This window comes from Myotis myotis, unplaced genomic scaffold (genome assembly GCF_014108235.1).
Source record: "Myotis myotis isolate mMyoMyo1 unplaced genomic scaffold, mMyoMyo1.p scaffold_m19_p_5, whole genome shotgun sequence".
In the NCBI taxonomy this organism is placed as follows: domain Eukaryota; kingdom Metazoa; phylum Chordata; class Mammalia; order Chiroptera; family Vespertilionidae; genus Myotis; species Myotis myotis.
Window position 1 is genome coordinate 47,379,658 of NW_023416357.1, and position 6,241 is coordinate 47,385,898.

The window sequence follows — 6,241 nt, forward strand, 5'->3', positions numbered from 1 at the left end:
GGACATTCAGGATGTAGAAGAGTTATTTTCCCAGGGGTACACATGAAAAATAATCCTGTCAGCAATTCTCATAGACAAGTGATGCAGAGGCAGTTTTAGCAAAGACATAGTATCCTTTTAACCAGAAATGATTTGTGTTTTCTTAAGGCAATGTCTATTTGCAGCAATGTTAACATTGACATCAGTAGCTAGAAAATGACGGCAAAAGACAAATGGTCTTCAGTGTAAAAATCAGCAAGAGAGAACCCTGGCCACTAGGAAAATGTCAGAATGACCATGACTGACTACAGATCGCAAAAGGGGCATGAAGAGTCCAAAGTTTTGCCACCAAAATATGGTTTTTAGGATACTGATCTTAAGCAGGTTATTAAGAAACAAAAGACTCAGAAAGAACTTTCAACCTGAAGGAATTCATACAGAAAAACCTGCTTAAAGTTAGGGAGCATAATCTTAGTGTCATCATGTAAACTAAATGAGGCATACCAAGAAAAATCTAGCAAAGCCTGCTGTTGAACTTTCCTCTGTGCCTCATTGTTCCTGTGTGGCCCAAAGAGAATTTGTTTACACATGTTAGTTCTTTCTCATCTACCTATGAATTGCCTATCTTCCCTTTGAAATCCCAGACCCCTGCCCCAAAATTTCTCTTTAGTGTAGAATGGCATATACACTCAACTGCTTAACACACCTTTATGTCTCAGATTCATATGGCATCCCCACATTTAAACCCATAATACATTTTGGACATTTTCTCCTGTTAATATGTCTCATGTTCATTTGATTATTAGCCCAGCCAGAAGTTTATTTTTGTGTGTGTGGTGTTTTTTGTTTTTTTTTGGTATGTTTTCTTTTGACCCCCACAACCACAAACTGAAACCTTTGCTTACATAAAGGCCATAACCTTACAGCAAATCCAGTAGCATTCTAAGAGTAGCATCAACATTATTATCCAGGTGAGGCAAGGAGAGTACTTCGTTGATATTACCTAAGGCAAAGGAAATAGTCCCTTAGACCCTCTCTCCACCACAGTGGAGGACAAGGACTATGTGCCTTTGTGTGGAGAGTATAGTGAAGATGATGTAAATGGATTAGTGAAGGAAGATGAAGGGGATGGTGAAAAGTAGACACAGAAAAACAAAGGAGGGGGAAAGAAATGATCAGAGCATTTCTCCAAGAAGAGAAAACACTTACCACTCCTTAGAACTGCGGTTCTCAACCTGTGGGTCGCAACCCCTTTGGGGGCAAATGACCCTTTCACAGGGGTTGCCTAAGGCCATCGGAAAACACATATATAATTACATATTGTTTTTGTGATTAATCACTATGCTTTAATTATGTTCAATTTGTAACAATGAAAATACATCCTGCATATCAGATATTTTTGCATTACAATTCATAACAGTAGCAAAATTACAGTTATGAAGTAGCAATGAAAATAATTTTATGGTTGGGGGTCACCACAACATGAGGAACTGTATTAAAGGGTCATGGCATTAGGAAGGTTGAGAACCACTGCATTAGAAGAAGAGGAAGAGGAAGGTATGGCTGCAGGTCAGGAAGAAGGCACCGGGTCAGAAGATGCAAGGGAAAGGAGGATGAATTGTGGGTCAGCTTCCTCAACAATGTGGGAACAAAATTAAAATTTCCCCCATATCCACAAGTTATAAAAAGAGAGGAGATTGAAGAGATGAGTTCAAGTAAATTGTTGGTCAAAGCAGAAGAGCTAGAGAACCCTAAACACACACACAAACCAACAGAAAAAGTAATAATCACAAAGGTGTTTGATTTTGCTGGTGAAGTCAGAGTGACTAAGGAAGTGGTTGCTACATTTAAAGAGGCCAAATCCTTCCTCAAGCAAAATGAGAAAGAAAAACTACAGGCTAAGGTCCCTTTAGCCCTGCCATCACTCCCTGCTAGGTCAGGATGAAGAGCAAGCGCCCACCTTCCACCTTTGAAATTCCTCGGTATGTTCCATGCTTCTATGTCTCTGGAACTGGAATCCAGTGAAAAAAGTAAGCTGATGAATAAAATAGATCCAGAGATATGCATACTCTTAATAGGGGCTGCGCTGGTTTGCATGGATCACCTGTTACAGACTGGAAATAGGAAGAGTAAGCACCAGGCTAACTGAACTGATGCATCCAACTTTACAAGACATCTGGATGTGGGGCCACTCATTCTGTAGGAGCTGTTCTATCACTGTGCATGGTCTCTCAGAGTGGCCATTTTTCATTCAATTTTATCTGGAGCCCTCAGACATCAGGGCAAGATCTGTCGCTCTGTACACAAAGACTCAATCCAAGATCTTCGGAGAAGTTGTCTTGAAGTTTCTTACCTTTGACGACCTGGTCTTAATTCTGCTTTGGGAAGTCAGGGAAGTACTGACCACGTCTGATGTTCTTGGGCAGTTCAACACAAAATACCTATTTGTACCTGATAAAATAAACTGTCAGATATTTACTTTCTTGGAAGCCTCTGAGTAAATCATATTAAATCTAGCAGGCTTCATAAGGAAGGGAGCTCTAATGATTTCAGAACTAGCACTTTGTGAGGCCAACGACATGACACTACCAATAATGACAGTGGTCGCTCCTTTGGCCTGATGGAAAGGACACAGATCTCCCAGGATCTCTGGCTCTCAACACCCCTTACCCTACTTCACCTGTAAGCCTCCCCTTTTCTAGCTGGGGGTATGCATTTTTATAATCCTAACTACCGCTTTGAGAAAGCTTACTTAAGTATATGCCTCTGTCTAAATGTTCCCTTATTATGAGGGTATAAGAACTGGTCTATGTTTCAAAATGGATAAAAGACTTAAATATCTTAGAAGAATCCATAGGCAGCAAAATATCAGACGTATGTCGTAGCAATATCTTTACTGATACAGCTCCTAGGGCAATGGAAACTAAAGAGAAAATAAACAATGGGACCACATCAAAATAAAAAGCTTCTGCACAGCAAAAGAAACCATCAACAAAACAACAAGAAAGTCCGCTGCGTGGGAGAACATATTTGCCAATGTTATCTCCTCTAAGGGTTTAATCTCCAAAATTTATAGGGAACTCATACAACTTAACAAAAGGAAGATAAACAATCCAATCAAAAAATGGGCAAAGGACCTAAATAGGCACTTTTCAAAAGAAGACATACAGAAGGCCAAGAGACATATGAAAACATGCTCAAACTCACTAATGATTTGAGAGATGCAAATCAAAACAAAGGTACCATCTCACACCTGTCAGAATGGCCAACATCAACAAATCAACAATAGACAAGTGTTGGCGAGACTGTGGAGAAAAAGGAACCCTAGTGCAGCCACTGTGGAAAACAGTATGGTGTTTCCTCAAAAAAATTAAAAATGGAACTCCCAGTAATCTCACTCCTAGGAATATATCCCTAGAAATCAGAAACACCAATAAGAAAGAAAATATGCACCCTTATATTCATAGCAGCACAATTTACAATAGCTAAATTTGGAAGTAGCTTAAGTGCCCATCAGCAGATGAGTGGATTAGAAAACTGTGGTACATCTGCATAATGGAATACTAAGTTGCTCTAAAAAAGAAGGAATTCTTACCATTTGCAACAGCATGGATGGAACTGGAGAGCATTATGCTAAGTGAAATAAGCCAGTCAGAGAAAGATAAATATCAGGTGATCTCACCCATTTGTGGAATATAATGAACAACATAAACTGATGAAAAAAATAGATCCAGAGACATAGAAGCATCAAACAGGTCATCAAACCTCAGAGAGAAGGCAGGGGAGGGGGCAAGAGGCAGGAGGGTTTGTAAGAGATCAACCAAAGAACTTGTGTACATGCATATAAGCATAACCAATGGACACAGTATGTTTGAGGGCATGTGCCAGGGGGTGGGAGCTAGTAGGGAGAGGTCACTGGGGAAAAAAGAGACATATATAAAACTTTCAACAATAAAAAATTAAAAACAAACAAACATGGCAACATATATTATAATTTGAAAAAATGTTTACCTTTGAACTGATAAATAAAAGAATTTATAAACTGTTAAAAAAAAAAGATCAAGTGGCATGAGCAGCCTTTTGGGAAAAATGGTAGCCAAAAAGAAGATGAGCACCCCAGAGAAGTATAAATTGGTCTGGGAGAGTTTCAAGGAGGAGTAGGGTATTGGTGAAGAACTAGCCATCCACAACTGAGGGAAGGAAGGGTACATTGAACAGAAAGCTTTTCTAGAATGAGCATATCACAGGCAGTTTGAAATTGAGCAAGATCACAGGCTGAGCAAAATGAAACCATGAGGTTATGGGGGGAAATCAATAGCAGCTAAATCCTGTTTACAACATGAGCTTCTAGTACGCCTGTGAAATGCCTGCAATGTTTCTCCTCAACTCTTTCCCAGCAAGGCCTTTTTTCTACATTGAATTTCTGTCTTTGTATCTTCATCTCCCATGGTTTCATTCACTTTACTTTTAAAAGTTTGTCCTTAAAAAATGAAAGTAAAAACACAAAAGTTGGTCCCAAAAAGTAAGAATTTAGGTGTGTGTATGGTGTGTATGGTGTGTGTGTGTGTGAGTGTGTGTGTGTGTTATCTTGTGTCCCATTCCCCCACTGAAGCCTCATGATGCAAATGATACTTCATTAGGAAAAGAAAGGGCTTACAGTGTATTTGTTCATATTCTCTCAGTAGTAAAGCTGGAAGGGGGGCACAATGCCCATGGTTAGTATGGCAAGTTCATATACGATACGGACTGACTGAGGGAAGCACAGTAGGTCCTCAGGTTACATCGGGGATCCGTCCCTATGGAGCGACATAACCCGATTTTCGCCATAAGTCGGGACCCACCTACATAAGCACCTACGTCACTCACACGGAGCACATGCACAGCAGTAATGAAGTGAAACAGCAAAAAAAATTTAAAAGAAAGATAACAATTCCTGACCTTTACTTGTGGCAAATAAATAATAAAAAACATATCTTTATGTACATACATCAAAATGACGGAACTTTTTTTTTTTTTAATAAATAAAATAGTGACCCGGTGCACAAAATTCATACACATTAAAAGGAAATTAATTAGAGGAAATATTTTAATATTGCTATTTGCCCTTTCTCTTTAATAGAAGTGTCAGAGATGAAAGAAAATTAGTAAAATGTATATGAAAATCTTCCTCCTGTCAGAGTCTGGGGCACACCATGCCATAGTAACTAGAGTCAAGTTCCTGCCCACCCACGTGAGCCTTGAAATTGCCCAAGACCCCACTCCCATTAGGCTAGATCCAGACTTGGCTGGCCCCACCCCCTCAAGCCCCGCATGGCGAGGGGCGCGGCCTCAGCAACTACTTGAGTGGTAACCAGAAATGTTGGTTAGCGCTCAAGTAGTTGCCGAGGTGGGGGATGCAGCCTGAGGTCTCCTGTCAAGCCCCCCTGGGTGGAGGATGTGCCCTGAGGTCCCCTGTCAAGCGCCGCTGGGCAGGGGGCATGGCCTGAGGTCCCCCAGTCTGGCACCGGGGCAGGGGACATGGCCTGAGGTCCCCTGTCAAGCCTCAGGTCCCTGCTGATTGCTCCTTAAGGCTCGTTATGCGAACTCGGCCTCCGCTGTGGGCACAGCCAACCGTGTTATGGAATCCCTGCTTCCGCTATGGGTGCAGCCACCTTGACCGCTACAGCATGACAGTCAATTTGCATATCCCCTCTTTATTAGATAACATGGGAGATGGCAATGTAACCACAAAATGATGTATGTAGAGTCCGATGTAACCTGAGGCCTGCCTGTAGTTAAGAAAGTTGACAAAGACAATATTTGAACAGCCATCAATCTGGTTAGCAGAGCTAAAGATGTTGGTTAGTACTCAAGCAGTTGCAGTCATCTACCATTTCCTATAAAATGGGTAAGTATTCTCTAATAAACTGTTCTCTATTTCTGGTGTTTAGAACATACTTTTTGCACCGAAGTAAATAAGTAAATAAGTGAGTGAATGAATGAATAACAAATGAATGACTGAACAAATGAAAGAAAGAAATTATTAAAACTTTCGCCGAAACCAGTTTGGCTCAGTGGATAGAGCATCGGCCTGCGGACTGAAAGGTCCCAGGTTCGATTCCGGTCAAGGGCATGTACCTGGGTTGCAGGCATATCCCCAGTAGGAGATGTGCAGGAGGCAGCTGATCGATGTTTCTCTCTCATCGATGTTTCTAACTCTCTATCTCTCTCCCTTCCTCTCTGTAAAAAAATCAATAAAATATATATTTTTTAAAAAAAAAAC

The 6,241-nt window shown here is 40.8% G+C and overlaps 1 pseudogene; it reads left to right on the top strand.

Moving 5' to 3' along the window:
* The first annotated feature begins 270 nt into the window (after nucleotides 1-270).
* LOC118656013 lies at nucleotides 271-4,275 on the top strand (annotated as a pseudogene).
* The last annotated feature ends 1,966 nt before the right edge of the window (nucleotides 4,276-6,241 follow it).